The sequence below is a fragment of the Panthera uncia genome (assembly GCF_023721935.1).
Source record: "Panthera uncia isolate 11264 chromosome A3 unlocalized genomic scaffold, Puncia_PCG_1.0 HiC_scaffold_12, whole genome shotgun sequence".
Taxonomy (NCBI): Eukaryota; Metazoa; Chordata; class Mammalia; order Carnivora; family Felidae; genus Panthera; species Panthera uncia.
Window position 1 is genome coordinate 9,773,900 of NW_026057579.1, and position 24,360 is coordinate 9,798,259.

A 24,360-nucleotide genomic window follows, 5' to 3' on the forward strand; every position below is an offset into this window, starting at 1 on the left:
CTTGAAGTTCATGCTTTTTCCTCACTTTAGCTAAAATAGAGACCATTTATGAATTTCTTTACATTCTCTACTCTGGCTTCAAGTGTTCTGCCAGCTTTTGAGAAGTCAGTCATAACTTACAACTTCTGAGTTCCATTTTTTTCTTACTTCTCCAATTGCTTTTTCTCATAGTTCAATATTTGGCCTATCGCTCTGACCTATTCCTTTCCTCTGTGCACACAGAGGCTTTATTTATTTTTGGTCATCCCTTTCTGAAAAGTCCTCTGACCCAGAGGCTACGCTGCATTTATATGAAACCAATGAAGTTAAGAGGGCAGAGGGCAAAGTGCCATTCGACATGGTGTCATTTGGGGTGAGGACTAGAGATCCTGACTCGTACACAGCACATCAACATCCAACCCAAATCCAGAGTCTGTCTGGCATCAGCAGTTTTCAGCATAAAGAGCTTGAGGATAGGGAAAGTCAGGGAGGTAAGACCTTCCCACCAGCCTCCCTCTACCTCACCCTTGCTCCCCTCCCCCACATCTCAGGGTCTCTGAGGGTTCTGATGGACACAGCTGTTATTTCTGTTTTGAGAATACAGCACATCCCCTTGTTAAGCTTGGTATCAGCGTCAAGGGTATTGCCCGAAAGGATTCCTGCTTTCCTAGGAACTACTTTCTCCAGAGGAGGAACTACCTCCTGGGAACTACTGCCACCGCCACCATAGTGGTGATGCCAACAGGTGGCTCGGTGGGGGTACACGGGCCCGCATCTCTAACAGCTTTTCTTCAAACCACTAGCAGTCAGCATGCGGCAGAGCATGTGGCCAAAACTATCATATGAACAAGTATATAAAGCCGTTGAGAAAGCATGTGGTTAAAATTATTATGTGCAACAACATTTGAAAAACAATTGGCAAAGCCTGTGTTGAAAATGTATCCCATCATGATTTGTAGAAGGAAGACACTAAGAAAGTGCTGTACTTTGCCACTGGAAAAATGGATAGTTTAAAGGGGAAAATAGCCTAGATTTTGATCCTGTCAAGTCCATTTAAGAAACCCTGTAGGCGGATTGGGAGCTGCTGGTGGCGGCTGGTGAGTGGGGCAGCTAGCAAGCACGTCCCCCACGTAAGCTCAGTTCCAACTCATTCTCCCGGCGGCTGGCCCAGTCTCCATCATCTCCCAGCCCCTCCTATTGAACAGTTCTAGAGCTTCTCCTGGCTGCGGGTGAGGAGCACGGGTGCAGGGATCAGGACTGTGGGACCATGTAGGGCAGAAAGAGACACTGTGATGGGTGGAGTTTGAAAACTCAGGAGTCCACTTTCATTTCTCCTCACGGTGCTGCCGTTCACTGACATTTATTTGTTATTTTGCAAGTGCCAGGAACTTCATCTGTTTTATCTGTAGTCCTTCCAACAACCGTGAACGGGAGATTTTTTTCTCTCCGTTTTCTTGAATGAAACCCATTGGTTTGCTAAGTTAGAACACACACAGCTACAAAAGGCAAAGATCCCACGAAGGTGTCTGACCGTAAACCTGACCTCCTTCCTGTACCCATGTCTCTGCAAGGATCGTGGACTGACCTACAGAATACAGAAACCCCTGCAGTTGAGAAATGGCTTATGGCAAATTTTAGCCTGATTTTATAGACAATTCCATTTTATCATTCAGAGATAAACAAATTTCCCTTTGCAGGCACAAAAGGCCATCTGTGCAGCCTAAAACAACATTCTAACCTCCTATCCAATTTCCTGTCTGCGTATCTTTTTAGAGTAATTATGGCTCATCTCTCTAGGTTTTCCATTGATATCTATGTTCTGTTGATTTTTCTCCAGAGGCATTGGGGGGCACATGTCCAAATTAAATATCATTGATTTCCTGCCTCTTATTTTTAAGTTTCCTCTGTCCTTTACTCTCTGTGGGGTTTGTGTTATATTCCCATTAGTATCTTACAAACCTGGGCTGTAGGCTGTTAACTACACATCCGTGACACGAGACAACGAGCTCAAGGCATTCACGTCTACCTGTTATTTAATCTTGAACTCCTCAAGATTAGACCTTGATCATAGGTAATGCTTGGCATCAACCACTAAAGAACACATCTGACTTTCAGCTTAAACACTCAATTTGCCCTCCTCATCCTCACCTGCCCCCCAAGCCATTAGGCAGGGTGTAATTGTCTATAGCTCATAAATAAAAGTCAAGGCCAGCAGGATTGCAAGGCTTGCCCAGGCTTATGCAATGATAGAACCGTGAACAGGACTAAAAGCTTTTATTGTCATGACTATAAAAGATTAAAACCATTCATGCTTTACGTGCGTTTTATAAAAAAATAATTGACAAGTATTTATTAAATTGCTCTTTATTTGTTGGCGTGAAAAACAACTTTCAGGTTTTTATTTCAAGTGAGCTCTGCTCACCTTGGAGCGACTTTGGGCGAAATGCTGACATCAGTGGAGCATGTTTTCAGCCTTGGGGGCTTCCACTTTTAGTTCCTCATCTCAGGTTTGGTTCCCACCACCTCATTCCTCTGGTGTGCCTAGAGCCTCCTAATCCAACTTCATCTTCCTGGTCTCAACTTTGAAGCTCTGGCCTCTTGGTGCTTCTCAAATCACAGCCTGATGAGGTCCTTTGCCCTTCGACTCAAAGGTCCAGCTTTTGATGGACTCTCAGTCTGGGACATCTAAGCTCAAAGTTCCTTTAACAGAGAGCTTTTCATTCCTCAGTCTTTAAGAGACACACATGTGCTTAAGAGAGGCGATACTTTGGGGCGCCTGGGTGGCTCAGTCGGCTGAGCGTCCGACTTCGGCTCGGGTCATGATCTCGCAGTTGATGAGTTCGAGCCCCGCGTCGGGCTCTGTGCTGACAGCTCAGAGCCTGGAGCCTGCTTCTGATTCTGTGTCACCCTCTCTCTCTGCCCCTCCCCCGCTCATGCTCTGTCTCTCTCTGTCTCAAAAATAAAGATAAACATTAAAAAAAAAATTAAAAAAAAAAAAAGAGAGGCGATACTTTGATTTAGAGCCACATGAATAGGTAAGGGACTGATGTCATAGCTGCCCCTGTGCTGGCTTTAACGAGCATGAGAAGGGAGGGTGAGGGCATGAGAACCCGACCCAGCTGTCGCAGAAGGGAAGCCCCGAGAGAGTGGATGAGGCATGTGGGAAGCAGCCTGGGAACGTACGTTTCAGAACCAGTAGCAATGAGTATGTTTCACAAGGGCACTTACTCCTCTGTGGGCCATTGCTTCTCATACTGATCGCTCCTCTCAAGAATTCTTGGTTTGGGGCACCTGGGTGCCTCAGTCAGTTGAGCCTCTGACTCTTGATTTCAGCTCTGGTCATGAGCTCACGGTTGTGAGATGAAGCCCTGCGTCAGGCTCTGCACTGGGCATGGAACCTGCTTGGGATTCTCTCTCTCCCTCTCCCTTTGCCCCTCTCCCCCCTCTTCTCCCCACCCTCGCAAAAAAAAAAAAAAAAAAAAGAATTCTTGGTTTTGACCACAAGAAAAAATCCATTTAATTATTCATCTCTGGAGAGGGTGTGGAGAAATAGAAAGTGGATGTTAGTGCATCCCGTTGAAAAAAATTGTACTTTTGGCCAAGAGTCATAAAAATGTTCGTGTCCTTTGAATCAGTAATCCTTTTTCCGGGAATATAGCCTCAGGAAAGAATCCTGCATGTAACATGCAAGCCTGAGCCACAGTGTGAAGGTGCAAATATCCATTTTATAGTTAGGGGCTTAAACTTCCAATGCTCTATTAGCAGGAAGTCGAATGTTGACTTTTTGAGGCTTCCTACAGTCTGCTTTATTGGTCAGGAATACTAGGCACTTTTGTCAATCCAAAGAGGGTCAGAAAAGAAGAGAAATGGACGAGACCACAGCAGAGCCTCCAGCTTCAGTTACTCTGGCTTCTGTCATTACCACCTGCTCTCCTATTGAAAGTGGTCCAGGGCATCCACGTCCAAGGTCAGACTGAGGTCCCTGTTAGCCTCTGCACTTGCCACAGGAGCTGTCTTTGAAATGTAATCCCACACCCCAACGCTGAGCTTTTTAATAGTCTCAACATTTTGGCGCCCAAGGTTCCAGCTCAAATGCTTGTGTTGTCATTGTTCATTCATCCTTCCCAGAATGACAGCATCTTTCCAGAACAGGGTGGCTGGGCCCAGAGGTGCTTCAGTCTCAGCTACATGAGGAACGCAAGCATCCATCATGTTACAGCTGGACCACTAGCCTGAGCTTCCCTTTCCCCACGGCCTGTGCCTCAGTGGTCTCCTTGCCTTTCTTGGCCACAGGACCTTGGGAGGTCACACCGGTTCCTCCACTCTTGGTTTCTCTAATTTTGAATTGTGAGGAACAGGGTTTAGATATTAGTTCCTTCTCTGCTAAGGCAACCACTCAGTGATCTTATATTGAACTAAAATATCAGCTTCTCTATTTTAAAAACAAAAACACGACACCTGTATGTGCATGCAGGTATTTGCTGCACAATTGTTCACGAAAGTCAAATATGAGAAGAAGTGAAGATGTGACATCAGAGGCCTGTGAAGGAAATCAGGATGCGTCCACTCAGTGAGACATCACACAGCTATTAAAATGGTGATTATGAAGAATATGAGAAAACCTGGGTGTTTCCCTCCATCTTCCCAACTTTCTTTTAATTGGTCAAACGAAAAGCAATACAAGACTTATAATTAACTGTTGATATGAAGCTGTTGCCAACAGAACTTGCTGGTGATTCACTTGGGAAAATGAGGGACAGATAACTTAAAGATAATTTTTAAATGTTTGCCTTAAACAAGAGGGTGCGTATTCCTGCTGTTTATTGAGAGCGGGAGGCAAAGCTGGGGATGGGGAAACCAAGAGCTTTGTTTGTCTACACCAGGTTTGAAATGCTTCTTAGACATTGGGGATCCAGAGCAGACAGTAGGATGTAGGGGCTTGAGCTCGGGGGAAGGGTCATTGGTATCAAGATGGGATATTTTAAATTTGAATATCATCAGTATGTAGACGGTATTTAAAAACATGAGATCAGAGGTGCCTGGGTGGCTAGGTAGGTTAAGCATCCGACTCTTGATTTCGGCTCAGCTCATGATCTCATGGTTTGTGAGATTGAGCCCCATGTCCATCTCTGAGCTGACAGTGCAGAGCCTGCTTGGGGTTCTCTTTCTCTTCCTCTTTCTCTGCCTCTCTCCCTCTCTCAAAATAAGTAAATAAACTTAAAACAACCAAAAAAAAATCCCCATGAGATAGAATTAGCTCGCTTAGGAAAAGGGTATATAGATGGACAGGATAAGAAGATCCAGACCAAGTCTTTTGTCATTCCAACACATAGTGATTAGACAGAGAAAGGGAAATCAGCAAAAAGTCAGAGGTGGTGCAGCAGGTTAGGAAGGAGGAAAAGAGAAATGGCATCGTGGAAACTGGGAGAGAAGATTTTAAGGAGGGAGTGGTCAAGTGATCAAGCGCTACTGAGAAGTTAGTAAGATGAAGACGGAGGTGATGATGTCCTTTGGATGGCCAAAGGAGGTCATTCATGACCTTGAAGTCAGCAGATTCAGTGGCAGGGAGAGGAGGAAAGTCTGCTGGAGTTGGCTGAGCTGAAACTGGGAGATGAGGAAGAGAGGCTATGACCATAGATAATTCTTTCAGGAAGTTGTGTTGTGAAAGAGCTAAGGAATGGAAGTGTGCCCGGAGGGAGAAATGGCTGCTCGTGGAAATGATCCAGGGGAGAGGGAGTGACTGCTTACGTACAGAGAGAGGTTCGTGTTCACTGCAGGAGGAGAGGCCTCGGGAAGGATGAAAGGATGGTATCCAGAGCACAGATAGAGAAGTTGGCCTTTAATGAAGAAGGTATGCACATGGAGTCCCTCGCACAGTACCCGGTACAGACAGTAAGTGCTCAGTGAGTACTTGCCATGGTGATTACAAGCGTCTGGGTTGAATAACCAAAGGGAACAATTACTGGCTGGCCCAACTCATTGCTCGAAAATCAGGCCGTGAATGATGGCCTCCACAATTGATATGGCCTGGCCAGAGAGGAAAATGAGGAAAAGGCAGAGTGGGCTATTCTTTTCTCCTACAGCCCTGCTCAGACAGGGTGGACTCCCACATTAAGGGGCATTCTTGTGTGCGTGGAAAATGAGAAGATCCCACTGATGGATGAATAACTGGTAATGACTGTCCTTTCATTGAGTCTGTCGTTTTCTTCTTCACTGGATTGTGTTACCCTATTAATAATGCTCTTCAGAGTTCCCAAGAGCAGCTGCTGGGGCCAGGGGGGATGTGAAGAAAACCAAAACCACAATCTCAAAACCTCTCCTATTGCACAATCAAGATGGAAACCACTATAACTGCCGAGGCACATACCCAGAAGTGGCCATTTCAATGGCCCCTGCAAAGACAGCCTTCTAACCAATTTGTGTGGCAACCAAAGAGACCCCAAGTTATAGCTACTATTCCAGAAATTACTGTATTTAAGCCAGGAACTCAGTTTTAACTATGAAGAATGTTACTGTTGATCCCTTGACCTCACTGTTGAGACAGAGTGGGCTGTGTTCCTTGCCAAATAGCTGAGGAAGAAGAAGTCCATGTCTTCATAGCATTGTTAAAAAGAAAGAATTTCTACAGAAATTCTACAGAAAATCTTCAGTCACTTTCCCACTCAATAGCAATCTACAATTAAGACAAAAATGTGTCAGTCAGGATTCATAGCTGCAAACATTAGAAACTAGCTCTAACAGCTTTAAACAGAAAAAGAATTTATCAGGAGAATAGGGGGCACCTGGGTGGCTCAGTTGGTTGAGCATCCAACTCTTGATTTCGGCTCAGGTCGTGATTTCATCTGTGAGTTCAAGCCCTACGTCGAGCTCCAAGCTGACAGTGCAGAGCCTGCTTGGGATTCTCTCTCTCCCTCTCTCTCTGTCCTTTCCCTGTGCTCTCTCTCTAAAAATAAATAAATAAACTTACAAAAAAAGAATAATGGAAATGACCTGTCCATTTAAATGGAACGGATAAATGTATCATAATATACTCAAACAATGAAATTTACCATGAAGAAAAAAAAGAACCAACTACTGATACATACAACAATATGAATGTATTACATAGACATAATATTGAGTGAAAGAAGCCAGACAGTATGTATTTCCATTTATATTAAGTTCAGAAACAGGCTAAACAAATCTATGGTGTTAGCATCAGTATGTAGTTGACCTGTGGTGGACAAAGAGCTGAAAGGGAGCATGAGAGGGGTTCAGGGTGCTGGTTAGACAGGTATGCTCAGTTTGGAAAATTTATCGAGCCTCGTACTCTTGATATGTATTCCTTTCTCTGTGTGTGTCTTCATGAAATTCACACAGAAGGAAATCAACAGAAGGGCTATTAGTAGGTCAAAATATCACCAGGAAGTGCTGGAGACCCAGGTTTGGGGCTGTAGGTCCGAGCGTGCCTCCGAAATCTGCCACAAAACTCGAATGGGCACATCTTGCTGTGGCCACTAAGCACCAGCCACTGTCATTTGCTCTGCAGATCCTCCACCTGGGACACACAAATCACTACCTGACATTTGGTTATAGGTGCATTTGTTTATTTTCTGTCTCCTCCAATAGAATGTGAGCTCACTGCTGGCTCATAGTCGGTACTCAGGAAAATTTACCAAGTGCAATTGCCTTGTTCATAGCTGAGCAGGGTTCTCCTTCTCATGGATGCCTTTTTTCTTCAGATATCTTATCAGTCAGAATCCAGTCAAGTCTTGCTGTTCCAGGAACACATTTGTTCTTTCGGGCGGTCTCCCTCCTGTATTTCTTCCCTGATTCATCAGCATTGACTTTCAAGTTTTGGTCTTATTCAGTAATCTGATTTCCTGTCATTTCAAGTTCATGGTGGGAGAGTTGTCCTACCGTGACCCCTGTGTGCTCACAACGGAAACATGTGACATCCTGAGGCAAGTGGCGAGGGAGAGGGTGGATGGAGATGAGAACATGTCTATCAGTGAAAGAGTGACGAGGCGATAGCCCTGGTCCCTGACCGAAGGAGACTGCACAAACTCCTTCCGTGCTTATTTCACTTTCACGCCCACTGACACTCTGTCATTCATTTGTGGAACCTGCTGGGGAATCCAACAGTGGAATCTTGCCCTTCCGCCACGCTCTCTATCATTTAGAATATTTTCAGAAAAAATCTCAGGGGTGCTATGCATCGCCTACAAGCTTTGAGCCTCACCTTTCCCCCACCCCCAAACAGGGCACATGTCCTCCCTGACCTGTGTTAGCCCCTCAATGCCTGTGCTGGGCAGCGTGCATGGTGGCTCCTGGGGACGGTGACCAGGACTTGAGGTCTAAAGACGGATGCCCTTGGCTTATCTTGGTGGAGGGCAAGGTAGAGAAAGTGGGTTGCCCCTTATCATTTTACTTAGAATTCTCACACTTCTACTGAAGCCACCTCAACTCTACCCAACAACAGAAGGGCAGAGAATTATTCCGTGTGTCCACGTGTAAAATTTTGTCCTACATTTCTGCATTTCATTCCTGAATTGGGGTAGATGGTTTGGGGGTGGTGGTGGCTGACAAAGCTCAAAAGGCATCTATACCGTTGAGTTGAGAGAAAAGAAACAGAAAACCCGGCTGGTTTCCTTCCACTGCCCTCCCTTGCCTGTCTACTGCTTTACAAGTTGCCCGCAATGCCTCAGATTTTCTTTCTACCTCCATCTCCTCCCTTCAGCAGACAAACTGTTTCTCACTGCCTGATGGACATTTTCACTGGAAGTTTCTAATGGTATCTCAAACTCAGCATAGCTAAAAGCAGATTAATAATGTTTTGTCCCACACCAGGTTTTTCTTCTGGTATCTTTATTTAGCTTAGCCACAGTACCATTTCTCCTTCTACCCAGGCTCCACATCAAGGCCCTCCATAGGCAATTGTTTGCTAAGTCTTTCAGTTCTTCTTCTCGAGAGTTTGAGCTCTTTGGGTTCCTGGGTGGCTCAGTCGGTAAAGCATCCTACTTCAGCACAGGTCACAATCTCATGTTCGTGGGTTCAAGCCCCTCATCAGGCTCTCTGCTGTCAGCACAGAGTCTGCTTTGGATCTTCTGTCCACATCCCTCACCCCGCCCCCCCCCCCCCCCCGCCCCCCCCCTCCCAAAAATAAACATTTAAAAAAAAAAAAATTTGATCTCCCTTTTTCATCATTGTTGCCGCCTTCCTAGTTCGGACCCTCATCATTTCCTACCCCTTCTGGCCTCCTTAAGAAGGAGTCCAGGGATTTAGAGGAGGTAAGCATATTGCCTCCACTGCTTATCAACTGCACGACTTTGGGCAAGTTGCTTAATTTCCTCATCTATAAATTGGGATAATACCTCTTGCTGTGAGAATTCAATCAGATTATATATACAAAGTAGCACCAGAGAAAAACTCAGTAACAGGGGTGATTATTACCATTTGTCTTCTGATGACTCCAATTCATTTTCCTCACCACGGCTGGATTTACCTTCAAGGCAGCTCCCATCATGTCTAACAAACACCCAGTGCCCCACCCAGGAGCTACCTAACACCTAATATTCCCATCCCCGCATTCCAGATTTTCCATAAAGTACTTGTCTAAACTTCTGATCTTTCTCCCTTCGATTTACCCTGTGTATAGTCAGATGGACCTCTGCACTCTTTCCCACACCCTCTCTATCTATACCACGGCCTGTGTGAGCTGGCTTATGCCATAACTACTGTTTGATTCACCCTCCCTGTCCTTCAAGGTCTAACTCAGATAGTTTCTTTTTCTCTCCTTCTAAAGTCTCAGCCCATAACCACACCTTTCTGCAGGATGCCTCCCTTTCTTCTGGGTCCTAAAGCTGCCTGTGTGTTCATCTTACCTCTGCAGCTGGAAGAATCCTCATTCGCCCAAGTTCACATCTCCATGTCAGGGTGAAAACTGAAACATTCAAGTGTTCCTTTTCCCCTTCAGCTAACAAGATGCAAAATAACCAATTTGAGCTAACTCTCCGCTAAATCAGTTGGCTAGATCAAGATATCGGTCTTGCTCAAATAAGAGCCTAAGCTGGAAAAATATCTGTGACCCTGAGAAACAGAAAAAAATCTGAGTGTTCTGGCTCAAGCAACGTTCTGCTCACCCAGCCTGTTTCCCGGTGGCCTCCCTGCTTCTGAGCTGTCTGCTTCCATGGGACAAGGGACGCAAGACTGCACAGTGGCCTTGTCTCGTACAAGATGGGGTAGTCGATTCCAACTGATTGAATGTTCTCAAATGAAACTTGGTCTTTTAAGCAGCAGTTAGATGTAAATGTCAGCTGTCTTTAAACTATTTGAGGACCCCAAAAAAGTCCCCCCCCCCCATGGCTGCTTCTTCCAGAATCCATGCCAGTTTCTTAAAACCCCACTTATGAGTAGCAATGCTTTCCTCCAGATGCTAGCCACAGCCCGGAGGGCTTGGGAGGAAAACAATGAATCCTGCCAGAAAGCTACGCTTTAAATATATGAGGTTAAATTCCGTTTTGAAAAGTTTTAACTCAATTTCCCTTCTCTTCAGAGCCCTACCTCACTTCATACTGTTTTTGACTTGATTTGAATGTTTTTGAAAAGTCTTTCTTTAAAAATCTAAGTAAAGAATTCAATGGTATATTGCTAATTTTAAAAGGAATATGCATTTAGTAAATATTTTATGAGTGAGGCTAGGCCAGTCAGACTGAAAAAGAATGATAAAGGCTTAAGATGTTTGTGCACATGATCCTGTTTTTATAATTTTGGGGTTTTGTATTGAAATATATCACACAGTGCCCTGTTGACCCATGATTTCATAAATGGTCCTCAAATACATCAGGTTTGTTTGATGAACTTATCTATCTGTAAAATATCTCTTTTTATTGTTGTTTGAATAAAGATTTATCTGACTTAAAAAAATTTTTTTTTACTGTTTATTTTTGAGAGAGAGAGAGAGAGTGTGAGCATGGGAGGGGCAGAGAGAGGGGGAGGCCCATAATCCCAAGCAGGCTCCAGGGTCTGAGCTGTCAGCACAGAGCCAATGAGGGGCTCGAACTCATGAAACATGAGATCATGCCCGGAGCCAAAGTTGGACACTTAACTGACTGAGCCACCCAAGCGCCCCTTATCTGACTTATTTTTGCCTGTGCTTATCATGTTCTGAGAATATTTGTATTTGCTTTCTTCTTTCTCTTTTTGTAAAAGAATTGTCTTGGGAAAAATTTCAAGCATATACGAAATTAGAGAAAATAGTATAATGAACTTCAAATATCAGTTACCCAAATTCTACAATTGTCAGTATGTTCCCTCTTTGGCATCATTTCTACTTTTTTCCTTCCTTCCCATTTCTTTTGGCTGAAGTGTATTAAAGCAAATCTCATAATTGTGTCATTTCACCTATGTATTTAAGTGTGCATTACTACAGAGGCTCCTGGAAGGCTCAGTCAGTTAAGCGTCCTACTCTTGGTTTCGGCTGAGGTCATATCTCACAGTTTCATGAGTTCAAGTCCCGCCCACCCCGCCCCTGTAGGGTTTGCACTGGCAGTGTGGAGCCTGTGTGATAGTTTCTCTCTCTCTCTCTCTCTCTCTCTCTCTCTCCCTCTCCCTCTCCCTCTCCCTCTCCCTTAATCTCTGCCCCTCCCCCACTCACACTGTTTCTATCTCTCTCCAAATAAATAAACTTAAAAAAAAGATGTGCATTACTACAAATATGGGCATTTTCTGACATAACCACCATATCTATCAAAACTAAAAATAGTTTATTGGTATCATATTGTACACCATCCAAATGAAACTTGCCCTCATTGTCTTTCTACTGTTGCATTAAGTTGGTTTGCTCAAATCAGGATATAAGCAAGGGCCACACATGTTACTGAGTGTTTGGGGCTGGAAAAGAGTTTTAAAGTTTGGTAATGGAGAGCATGTGAAGCACTGTGAGCTAGAGGAGAGGCTCTGGACAAGTGTTACTGAATAATGTGTCTTCAAGACTAGAATGGTTTAGCTGCCAGGCCATACTTCCTTCTGCGTAACTTCCTGTATGGATGGAAATTTGAGGGACTCCAGGATTTGTTCCGTTTGTAGATGTGACTTCTAGAGGAACTATTCCACCTCCTCCATCCCTTCCTTTCCAGTAAATATCACAGAATACCCTTCCCAGGCAGAAAAGAAAGGTAGAGACTTCTACAGTAGCCATTGTCACAGCTTTTGCTGGAAATGCCTTACAAAATTAGCTGTCTCTATCTGCAGAGATGAATTGCATGCAATCTCAGTCTGTCCCTTTATCTACTACTCCATTTTTGCTAAAGTAGACATTGTGTCCGATAGTCCTGAACTTGCTCTGTGCTGATATCAATGACTTCTGGGTCGGCTAACTATACTGGAATATATGTCAGCACCTCTGGTGTTAATAACTTAGTCTGTAAAAACCTATCTAAAATAGTCTGGAAGTATTGCGCAACCCACCTGTTCATTAATATTTTACCATCTGTGGATCCTAGTGAAAAATGGGTCTAATTCAAAGAGTTCACTTCAAATATATTTTCTTTGGCTCTGGAGACCAAATGAATTGGCAATAAGCAGTGGTGGGGCAGCTTCTGTCAACGCACAGTGGGAGTCAGGGAAGAACCCCCCAACTCCCTCCTACAGCTCTTCCCAGCAGACTTCAAACACATTTTCTCGTCGAAAAGAGAGCCCTCCAGGCTCCTAATCACCAACCCAGTGGGATCCTATGTGGCTGGGAATTTCATAAAGCAAAATTCCCCAGGGAGTTTCAACAGAGGTGCTCACGAAGCCAAAACCCCATTAGCTCTTTGGCCCAACACAAAAGCTGAGCTGCAGACTAGCTTCCCACACTCTATGCTCCCAGTCATTCTCTTCAGCAGCTTATTGTTCTCCTCAGTGTCAGTTCTTGTCCATTGCGGGGTAACTCCTGGAAGTCTTGAGTAGTTGGAGGTGGGGGTGGGGAGAAAACATCATCACCACACCCATCATCATCATCATGCCATACATTTCTCTAGCACTCCATGGTTGCCAGTTATGGTCATGAACATGGTACTCTTGATCCTAGTGACCCTGTAAGGTAGGGAATGTAAGATATCTTCAAACCTGTTTTATGTGTAAGCAGAGTAAGTTTCACTGAGACTAAGGGCCTTGTCCAATGTCCTGCACTTGGCAGAGCTAGAACCAAAGTGCCAGTCTTTGCCCTCTACTTCAGTGCCTTGTCCTCTTCTCCATGTGACCTCAGTGTGGGCTTACCCCTGCAGAGAGTCTTTGACTCACTTTCCTAACTGGTGGACCCAGCTTACTTGTGTGGAAAAGAGGTATTCCTGTCTTTGGGATCTGGGTGGACCTGGGGTGGCCCAGGATAGCAATCTCTTCCTCAAATGACTGAGTCCTTTTACATTATGCCATAAAATTATTGTCATTTTCTGTGTGCACAATGACATGAAAAATGTGGCAGACTACCTTCCTTAAAGGAAGGCTTAAATGTTTCATCTTCCCACTGACCTTAATATCTGAATGCCAATTTATAGGCGCTGGTCCTGAAAAGTCAAGTGCATCAATCATAAAAAGGAAATTAAAAATTTAATTGACTGTTTTTCAGTGAATTTTAAAAATCAACAACATTTTGCCCAATAAGCTTCTCATAACTTGCATTATGGGTTGAAGTGCTATTTGAATACTTCTTTTTAAAAGCTTTATGGTCGTTTGCCATGGAAGAACTTCTTGTTCCTTTTCCCTGTCTCCTCTAGCAGAGTAATTAATCTCCATCTCTCCCATCCTCTAGTGTATTTAGGCCAGGTTCCCTGACCTACAGTCTACTTCATGGTATTTAGTTCTGAAACAAAATGAAGCAGTCCCATTGCATGGAGTAATTTCTTTGTTTAAACTTCAAGTTGGATTAGCTCATGTCATTACTTTCACTTGGGCTATTATGAAAAATTTTCTCTCCATGGGTTTTGTTTTTATTAAGTTTTCAATTCTGCTACTCTTGATTCAGGTCCAAAAGCCAGTTAATGGAAACATGGCCTCAGGCAAAATTAAGATGTTCATTTTTAATACATATTGATTCTTTCTGTCTTTTCCAAATCTAGCCTCTTCCCTTAACACCCCATTCTAGCATACCCTGGGAATCAGCACCCAGAGCCTTATATGTTTTCTATGCTTCCTCAGTTAACTCTCATACTGAGAAAGTCAAATGCACACTAAAGTATATGAATATTACTTCATCAGTACTTGGTTTACTATTTACAAAGCCATTTCTCATGTGTCTACAAGATTCTGGACATAAGGGTGTATATTATCAGAGAGATGTTTTTGTACCAGTCTATCCCAGAACAGCATCTGGATTATTCTTTTGCATGAGGAATCATTCAATGACCCATGAGAAGAATATTGTATTGTGAACCTTTTCACTTAGGTAACAGAGAACCAACCCAACCAGCTTAAACAAAAAGATAATTTATTTTCTTATGTAGCTGAAGAGTCTATGGGTATGCTTGAGTCATGGCTGGGTTCAAAGCCTCAGACAATGTCATAGGGACCCAGTCACTCTCCAATTCTTGGCTCTGCTTTCTTCTTTTTTCACATAGACTGTCTACTCTTTGTGGACCAGTGGCTGCCAGCAACTTCAGCTTATATCCTCATGACTACAAGTCCAGAAGTAAAGAGTTGGAATCTCTTCCAGTTGCTTGAAGACTAGTCTAGATTTAATTCTTATTGGCTTTATTTGTCTACATCATTGAGCCAATCCTTTGGCCAATGAGAAATCATATTCTGAGTGGGAAGGTCTGGATCACATGTCCACCCCAAGGTCATAGATTGATTGTATATAGACTAAAAGGCAAGGATGATTCCCTAAATCATAATCAGGGTACTGGGAAGGTACAAAACACTATAGTGCACAATTGTGCAATGCAATTAGTAGTGAAAACATTTAGATGGTTAGTCTAAGAAGAGTATGGACAGACAAGTAACTCACCTTGAAGTGGGAGAGAATAAAGGTGTTTGGCAGACCTACTACTTCCTAATGTTCTTGGTGCCAAAAAAGTGCTTCTGACCCAACCTCTGGAGAACTGGTTCTAAGTTTGTGGTTGGGAAAACAAGTGCAGGGAAGCAGAGGGAAGAGAAAAGGGGGTACCTGTAACAAACCTGGAATATTAGCTTCTAGATGTTTATAGTACCAGGGCACTGGTAAAAGGAATAGAACACAAAGATGCCATGGCTGGGATCCAGTTAAAGAACCATGAGACTGGTTGATAAAGACCTCTTCCATCTCAGCGAGAACTAAACCAAGACTGTAAGAGTGGGGAGGTCAACAAATGTGATGACAGAAACTATGATAAAAGCACAGAAAAATGGCAAGACCATGCCACACATCCAGCCATATGGAAGTTGAGAGATAGATGAGTGTTTAAAGAGGGTCACAGGAAGAAAGCAAAGGACATGTGACACATACTGGAATGATAGGCAGAAAGCAAGGTTGGCTAGTACTGGCAGTCAGAGTAGCAGGCTGAGCCAATGCATAAAGCACAGCAGTTAATGGTGTGTATTTCCAGATCCAGGCACACCTTGACTCAGATTCTCACACTTCCTGGCTGAGTAAACTTGGGCACATTTCATCCTCTTAAGTGGGGATAGTGATGTCATGCCTCCCTCCTTGGGTCATGTGAAGATTAAGATCTCATATGTAAAGGGCTTAGTACAATGCTCAATAAATAGTAAGTGGTGGGAACTACGTGTTAAGTTGTAACCACCATGTTAAGTTGTAAGAGGCCATTTGGGGTAGAAAATGCCTGGAATTCTGGGAAGAATCACTTGAGTGATCCCTTTTGGGGTTTGCAGTTTTCAGGCAAGTATTGACCTGTTGGAGGACATTTTTGATTTAGATTTAGATCCTGTTGTTATGTGTTGTCATCCTGTGCTCTTCCCTCCCTACCCTCACCTTTGTTTGCTGATGTAAGTTTACGCAAGGAGAAGGGTTTCTCCTGGAGGAGGAAGGATTTGCAGTTCAGATTTGCTAAACTATCTGATGATCAGAGTTGGTCCTAAGTGAGACCATGTGGCAGGGAAGGACTACTGAGTAAGAGGAAAGAAGAGTGGAGACCAGTGATTCCCAACTCAACACCAGGATCCACCAGCGCAATGCAAATGATATGTCTTAGAGAGAACGTGTGTGTGTGTGTGTGTGTGTGTGTGTGCGCGTGCACTGCGTGTGCACACACACACATGCATGTGTATGCGTATTGAAAGAATCTAACCCTAGGAGCCAGAACACTCCAGACTTAGTTTTATTCTGAGCACTAGGGGCCTAGCCTAGCATAGAAAGAACAATCTTCTCTTACATCTCAAGGCAGCAGCAGCAACAAATTGGGCTGGAGTTGGCAAAATGAGGGGTACAGGCAGCCCCTGTTTTGACATGACTATAAAACATGTCAAAGAGGAGGCATCTCTGTCTCTATGCTCATGTTACTCTTCTGCCTTTAGCAATGAGGTCAGATTTAGCATTTCTTTAAAGGGGGGGGCACATGGGACCTTCCAATCCACCCAAAGGCAGATTTGGGGGTCATTACCCAAATAGACATAGGATGGAAGTCTTTTATGAGTCCTAACTGCAGCGGTGACATATTAATAATCCTTCTTAGTTATGAAAGCAGTCATGTTACCAGTGACAGTAATTAACATTCCAGGTGCTTGTGCTGGCTCTGTTACTGCTAAAGTAATTTCAGCCATTGTGACTTCTGCTAATTAGAAGAGAATGGCTTCCAACTTTCCATTGCTTCTTTGACCTGTTTGTGCCACATAAATGAAATGTTGGGGAGGAATAAAAGCTGAAATCTTTATCTTACAATGATATTTAGAAACCTCTGGGAAGAACAGAGATTAAAATAAAAAAAAAAAACAAGCTTGGTGCTTGTTCAAGAATCTTCCTCTTGGAAATATATAACAGTAAATCTGGAGGGTTCTCCACTGTCCTTTACTCCCAGAGTGCTAGATAAGTGATGGCCAGGAATTCAGTGGAAAGAAGAACAGGCCAAATCTTGCTCTTTATCCCCTCACCAGTCTCATCTAACCCCCACTCCACAAGTTCTCTCAGACATTGGAAGCCCAGAGGTTGGAGGAGAGATAGAAGAAGCCAAGAGCAGAAGATTATGGGAGAATATAGTTAAATATTCTGAATCAGTGGTTCTCAAACTTGGCTGCACATTAGAGGCACCTGCCAACCCTTAAACATACTGATGCCTGAGTCCTATCCCCCAAAATTCCTACTTCAATGGTATGTGGTATGGTTCGGACATTAGGATTTTATAAAGCTTCTTGGGGGATGCAACCAAGGTTGAGAAGTTGTTGAGTCTTAAGTTATTTGTATCTAATTCAGAAGAAAGAAGGGGAAAATGAGTTTGTGGTCACATCTTATTTTGCAGTACTCCTTAGTAATAGTGTTTCTTAATCCCAGATGAATATCAGAATCATCTTGGGAGCTTTTAAAACATCTCATGCCAGGGCCCCAATGTAGTCAAATTAACTCAGGATCCCTAAGAGTGGCATATAAGCAGTGTTGTTTTTAAACATTGATTCTTCTTGGAGGCAAGGTTCAGAGCTAGTGCTAAGACATGCTTCTCAAACCTTTTAGTGTACATAGGAATCACCTGGTGAAACTGCTCAACATATATATTCTTGCATTCTATCCCCTGAGGTGGGAATCTTATTTTTAGCAGACTCCACAGGTCATTTTGATGAAGATGGTTATTAAGACCACTCTAGTCTACTATTCTGATTGCTTTCTTGTCCCAACCAAGATGTACTTTGCTCAATAAAAATGCGACTCTGCCATCTGGTCACTGATGGTTTCTGATTGAAAGGTCAGGGAGGAGAAGCAGTACCATATTCCTAGGGGGTATTTGGAAATGTTTAGGCTTCTCTTCTAATGATCATGGTTGGAGATACAACAGACATTTGGGGATGCCAAACAGTCCTGAAACAAAGAATTGTCCTGCCCAGAATATCATTGCTGCTTCCAATGAGAGACACTGGCAGGTGGAAAGGTTTGGATTGTGTGTGATCTGAAGTGTCAGGGTATAGACTTTAGCACCAGGCTGACATCAAATTCAGTAGCATGAGTTTTGAGGAAAGGTCTGGAAGTTCAGAAAACCAAGATATATTATAAAGTTTCTTTCCCAGCTCTCTATATTTTTCTCTTGTTCTTATCTCTCCAAAGGGGCAAATCTAACCCCCCCCCCCACCCTTTTCACCTCCTCACCCTGGTCCCAGTCTCTATTAGAGACTCATAGATGGGCCCTACAGTCTTATATTTATTTTTGGTGAAGTCACAACACAGGCCATTCTTCCACTGGCTCCCAGACTCCCATCATTCCTAGCAAGGTGACCTTGAGTGAGTCACTTTATCAAGCAGGACCTAGAATCCCCACTTATAAAATTGGTAGGTTGAACTGGGTGGTTTCTACAACCCCTTTTATTTCTGACATTCTTTGATTCTATTCCAGGTTAAGAATTCTTAGTAGAGAACTGTCCCAAGATACCATTCTTGTTTGTTCAGTTGATTCCTGAAATACCTTTCCTGGAGCTGAACTTTCAGAACACAATGGGAGATCAGGCTTAAACTAAATCATCATGAAAGAAGGAGTACATTCATTTGAATTCCTTCTCTCAACCTAATAGCTATCACATGGACCTTGCTTGAGAGCAGAGTTTGATTCAGTGACATATATTCACATTTTTTTTTTCCCATTAAGCAGCATTAAGTATGTACGCTTTGTTCTAGATCAAGGTTTCTATGGACATTTTGAGGCCTGATAACTTCTTGTTGTGGGAGACTGCCCTGTGCATTGGTAGGTGTTTAGCAGTACCCCTGACCACTACTCACTAGGTATTAGTAGCACCGCCCACCCAGTTATGACAACCAAAAATGTCTCCAGACATTGCCAAATATCCCCTGGGGAGAAAAAAATACCTCTCAGTTGAGAAGCACTGGCCTAGATGTTGGGGTTGCAATGAATGAGATCCATTCGCTGCTGTCAAGAAATGAGGAGAGACTCATTGAACAGTTCGTAATGATACCTCACGGGGGTGTTGTGATGAAAGCATACAAGGTACTTAGGGAGGAGAAGGGGCCTCGGCCGAGGGACAGTCTCCTGGGCTGAGTCTTCATTGACCCATAGCGGTTGGCCAAGGGAGGCACAGAAGTGGCCCTGGAGCACAGGTGACAGCAGAAGCAGAGTCAGAGAAATAGCTTGGTGTCAGTAAGGGACATCTTGCTCATCTGAAGGGCAGCAGGAGGGTGACAGGTGGCACTGAAGAGTCAGGCAGGGGTTTGCAGGCCTCACCAGATGTTCTTTTCTAGGAAACATGGGGGCAGAAGGAGGCCTGAGGTGGGAGAGAAACGTGGTCAGATTTGCATTGTAAATAGGTACACTGCACCACCTTGAAATGATGGGATTGTAGCAGACAAATGTGGAGGCTGTTGAGTAGGTAATCCAAATAAGAGAAAAAGGGAGCCAGAACCCAGGTGGGGGTTGGGGGTGGTGGTGAGGAACTGGAGAGGAGGGAGGAGCAGGGCACTGAGGGGCTGCCATCCCGGGAGCAGCAATTAACCTATTTTTGTAACGAACCTAATTAACCAGGCAAGCTTTGGACCAGTTTATAATACGTCAAGAAAAGCCCGCCTTCCTCAGTTTACAGGTCTACAGCAAATGAGTGGTGTTTTCTGATAGCAGACTGTTCTCAGTAAGAGAGCATGCCTTTACATTTCCACATCCTTAGCACATCCAAATTGTAGCAGCCCCCCCGGGGAATATCTGGAACCAGAAGGCCCTCAACCATGCTGCCATACGTTTAGACCAGTGGAAGTTGAAAGATAGATGCACGTATAAAGAAGATCACCAGAAGAAAGCAAAGGGCACGTGACCCATACGGGAATGATAAGCGGTTTGGCACAAAGGTGTGGAAGCTGTTGGGCAGTAGAGTGTTTTCCCAGAGCCCCCCAAATCATTCCATGTTGGTAACTAGATTGTGCCACAAGTTAGTTTCAAGTTCAAGGCAGCACAAACTTTTCCTCAGCTTGAGTAATGTTCCCAGGAGGGAAGCAGGAGTGACGAAAGAAATGTCTCCAGGTGGAGACAAGCCAAGCCTCAGAAACTGGCTGACGAGAGGGTATTTTGACACGCAGGGCTGACCCAAGAATTAGCCAGGCTCTGTCTCTCTCTACCTCTGTTCTCACGCCATCCCCACGCTTCCCAGGGCTCCTCACTTAGGCTGTTAGGTTGGACCATGCCACATGACACTCTGGTTCTAGACCTTTCCTTCAACCCTCCACCCCATGCAAACTCAGCTCCTCTGTGACTTATGCTAGTGGGGTCTGCTCTCTGATCATGAGGAGAGTAGTTCATGAGATATTAAATAACAGAGGCCCTCTGCATTCTGTGTCTGAAAGGTTTTCTTCTGCTTGGCTAACCCATACCGTCTCTATAAGGGTACGGATTTCCTGTTGTGAAACTGGGTTGGTGAGAAGAGGATGGATGGGGTTTGAACTGGTCACACTGATTTCCAATGATGGGCAAGAAGCAAGTTTGCTGTCTCATCAAATGTGTCCTCAGACACATTTAAATCAATTTTAATTGATTTAAAACAACAGGGGAACTGTTCAGTGAATGCTTTTGACTCTACCACATCCTCTTTGTGTCCACAAGAGAATACTTTGGGTTCAAAACCATGGACTAACAAGGAATCTTATTTACCTTTCACCTCATCCCTCTGGCCAACTTAATTTTAGTACAAATAGCTGGGAGGTGATGGGCGGTTCCAGGTCAGGCTTAGGGAGTGGTGACCTTCTGCCCAAAGAACGTTAATTTTTTTTTTTTAATTTTAAATTTAATATTTTAAAATATATTTTTTACTGTTTATTTGTTTATTTGGAGAGAGAGAGAGAGTGAGCACATGCAAACAGAGGAGGGGCAGAGAGAGAGGGAGAGAATCCTAAGCAGCCTCCAAACTGTCAGTGCAGAGCCTGATGTGAGGCTCAAACTCATGAACTGCGAGATCGTGACCTGAGCTGAAATCGAGTGGGATGCTTAACCAACTGAGACATCCAGGCACCCTTGCCCAAAGAATATTCAACAACAACAACAACAACAACAACAACAACAACGTCGTACTATACCTTCTCCCCTCATCTGTTTCATTTTCTTTTTCTTTTTAAAATTTTTTTTAATGTTTTTTTTTACTTTTGAGAGAGAGAGCGAAGGGGAGAAGGGCAGAAACAGAGAGGGAGACACAGAATCCAAAGCAGGCTCCAGGCTCCGAGCTGTCAGCACAGAGCCCGACATGGGGCTCGAACTCATGAGCCATGAGATCATGACCCTGAGCCAAAGTTAGAAGCTCAACCGACTAAGCCACCCAGGTCCCCCTGGTGGTTCATTTTCTGCATCAAGTGGAATGCTTGGGACCCAGCCCCGTCCTGAATTGCATGACTACCTGACTTGGCCAAAGTCACAGCTAGAGTTTCTCTTTTGCTCACAGTGTTCTTCAGAGACAGACCACTTAGCAAAACACAGGATTTTTTTTTTTCAACAAGGGTCACTTCTAAGAAAGGGCTAGCAATTATTTCACTTACTTTCACTGCCAACAAAACAGATCAGAGTGAGCAGCATTTGGCAGCCTCTCCACGGTCCAATTAGCTTTATTAGAAAAGTCTCTCTTCATTTGCAGCCTTCCTGAAATATTTATTTGTTTGGCTTCCTCTCCAGAATGATTTTTTGGTCTGCCCACCATCCTCTGAGAAGAGTTACCAAAAGTAAACAAAGTTGGCGTGACCACCAACTCCAATCCCCATTCTCAGCCTCTGCCCCACACACTAGACTTCTCCAGGGTCTGGTCTGCCCCTTTAGACCATGAAGCTCCAATATCACAGCAGTCATGTTTGTCCCGGGGCCTTCTAACCCCTTGCTGGAGTTAATACAATAGAAAGCATTGCTGGATTTTATAGCTTGCATTTGGCTTGGTCAGTGCAATCATTCTCTGCCAAGGGAAATATCAGCAGGGGATAGAGACGAGTAAGAAAACCAAAGGAGCCGAAGTTTACTCCTCGCTAAACCTGAAAGCAAAACTGCCATCTGTGTCCACATATCCACTTCCAGGAGGCTCGGAAGCCAGTTCCCTTGACTTTGACTTGGAAATTCCATACGCTTGGCAGAGATCCCTGCAGCTTCCTTTGTAAGAAGTGCTCTGAAACCTTGCAGCGTTCGAAGTTACCCTTTGAATAACCTATGCGCGGCCTCCAACTCTCAGTGTTTTAGGAGGAATTCGTTGTAATTAATTCCCTGTTCCCTTTTTTCTTCCTGCAAAACTTTGCTATGTGACTGGCTCAGCTCCACTCACTAATATCCCCTTCAGTTCTGTCATTCGTTCCTGGGGCCAGCTGTTGTCGCTGAGGCTTTTATGTCAACTTTCCTCCCACTCCTGAACTTTGCTCCACTTGGCGTCATTTTCTTAATACATATTTATTTGGGACGGAATGCAAGAGCTCAGAGGGTAAAAACTGGTCTCCCAAAGCTGTGCCCACTCCTGAAAGATGAACTGGGAAACCGGCCGATCAGCTGAGTCCCTTAGGCCTAAAAACAACTTTTATCCCCAAACCATGAAAAGCTGAGCAAAATATAGGACTCCAAGGGGACTGAACTAAACAAATAATTATCCCATTTGCCATTTTCTTCCTGCTTATAATGACAAAGACTCTTCCAGTGGGTTCTCCACCTGAACTCCTTCACATGGAACTTTTGTTCAGAATATGGGTAGGGGGGTAAGGAGACCTAAGGGAAGATCTCTGAGCTGCCAGATTCCCGTGAAGTCTTTAGTCTGCTATGGTGTCCGTGACCTCCATCTGGAGAAGGAAGAGCTCCACGGAGCTCTCAATGTTAAAAACTCTGCTCTCTTTCGGGAGCGTCATTACCCAGAAGCTGAGGGGTGTGGTAACATTTTTCTTCCCTCTGCTCACTCACGACAATACATGTTCCCTTCCTCCGAGAGTCAGCCTTCTTCCCTGAAGATGGCTCTATTACATGGATCTATTTATCTTTGCAGCTCTGCTAGCCGTCTAATGGAGTGTATTGCTCTTAGCAGGTCCTTAGTAAGTGGCTTTAAATGGAATTCATCAAATGACCACTTTTGGTCCCTGAACAGCCAACACAAAAATATAAGGACACGAGCATGATTTATTCTTATTCTTTATCACCTCCATTGTAGTCCTCTCTCCATTTGTTGCTAATATTCCCAAGCACCCAGGACTCCCAGGTAGTTTCTTGTTGGGTCTTTCTCTCCTCTCTCACTCTACATTAAATCACCAGAGAACTGCTTCCCACAGAACTGATGTGTTAATGGCTCATGATGGTTTAATTCTGTTAAAGCAGTGAATTTTGTCTGATGCCTACATGTGAAGACAGAACTAGGGGGAAGGGGTAGGCACCACCAGGGGCCACTGGGGAGGTTACTTTACAGCTTTGAAGCGAACAGCGTAGTCCATGATGAGCAGGTCAGGATCAGAACTTGTTACGGGCAGCAGGGCAGGGATCATTCCTTCTTCCTGGGCATGCTGTTTTCACTCGGCTTCAGGGACCATACTTCTTAATCTTCTTTTTTTCCTCTCCTTTTCTCTCATGTTTCTGTGAGAAATGCTGTCATCCTAACAATCTGTGTTCATTTCCTAGGGCTGTCATAACAAATTACCGCAGCTTACATCAACAAAATTTCTGGAGACCAGAAGTACAAAATCAAGGGCCTGGCAGGGTTGGTCCCTTTTGGAGGTTCTGAGAAAGAATCTATTCCACACCTCTCTCCTGGCTTCTGGTGGCTGCCGGCAGTCCTTGGTGTTCCTTGTCTTGGGGCTGTGTAACTCCACTCTGCACTTTTTGTGGGCTTAGGGGATGTGCCTTACACTTTTTCATTGTTGGAATGCTCTCTCTTTTAAAGGTTAGCATGAGTCTAGGCTTCAGGGACCATGATATCCTGCTCTGGGTCCCAGTACTTCCAGTGAGGTCCTTTAGCTGTCCTCACTAAATGATCGTTGATTGATAAGACAAATGTTGGCTGGCTCTGTCTAGGTGATGCAGTTCAGCCATGCCAAGTACACTTGACCAGGCAGTTCCCCCTTGGAAGCCAAAGCCAAAGCCTTCGGAGGCAGTGAATACCATTAGCATTCAGAGGTGTGCCAGTGCCAGCTGGTACTGCCTCTTTAGAGTCAATTGTGCACATCTCTTCTAAAAGCTGCATTCAGTGACCTCACATTAACAGCTTGAAATCAGCCATGGTAGGAGTATTTTCAATATGGAAACTGACCAACTACAGATTAGGGATTTCTGTCCCTCCTAAGAGCCTGTTGTGAAGCAT

The 24,360-nt window shown here is 44.2% G+C and overlaps 1 protein-coding gene across 1 annotated transcript in view; it reads right to left on the minus strand.

Moving 5' to 3' along the window:
• Positions 1–24,360, minus strand: part of LOC125937793 (NADH-quinone oxidoreductase subunit I-like) — a 38,454-nt gene that overhangs the window by 8,631 nt on the left and 5,463 nt on the right.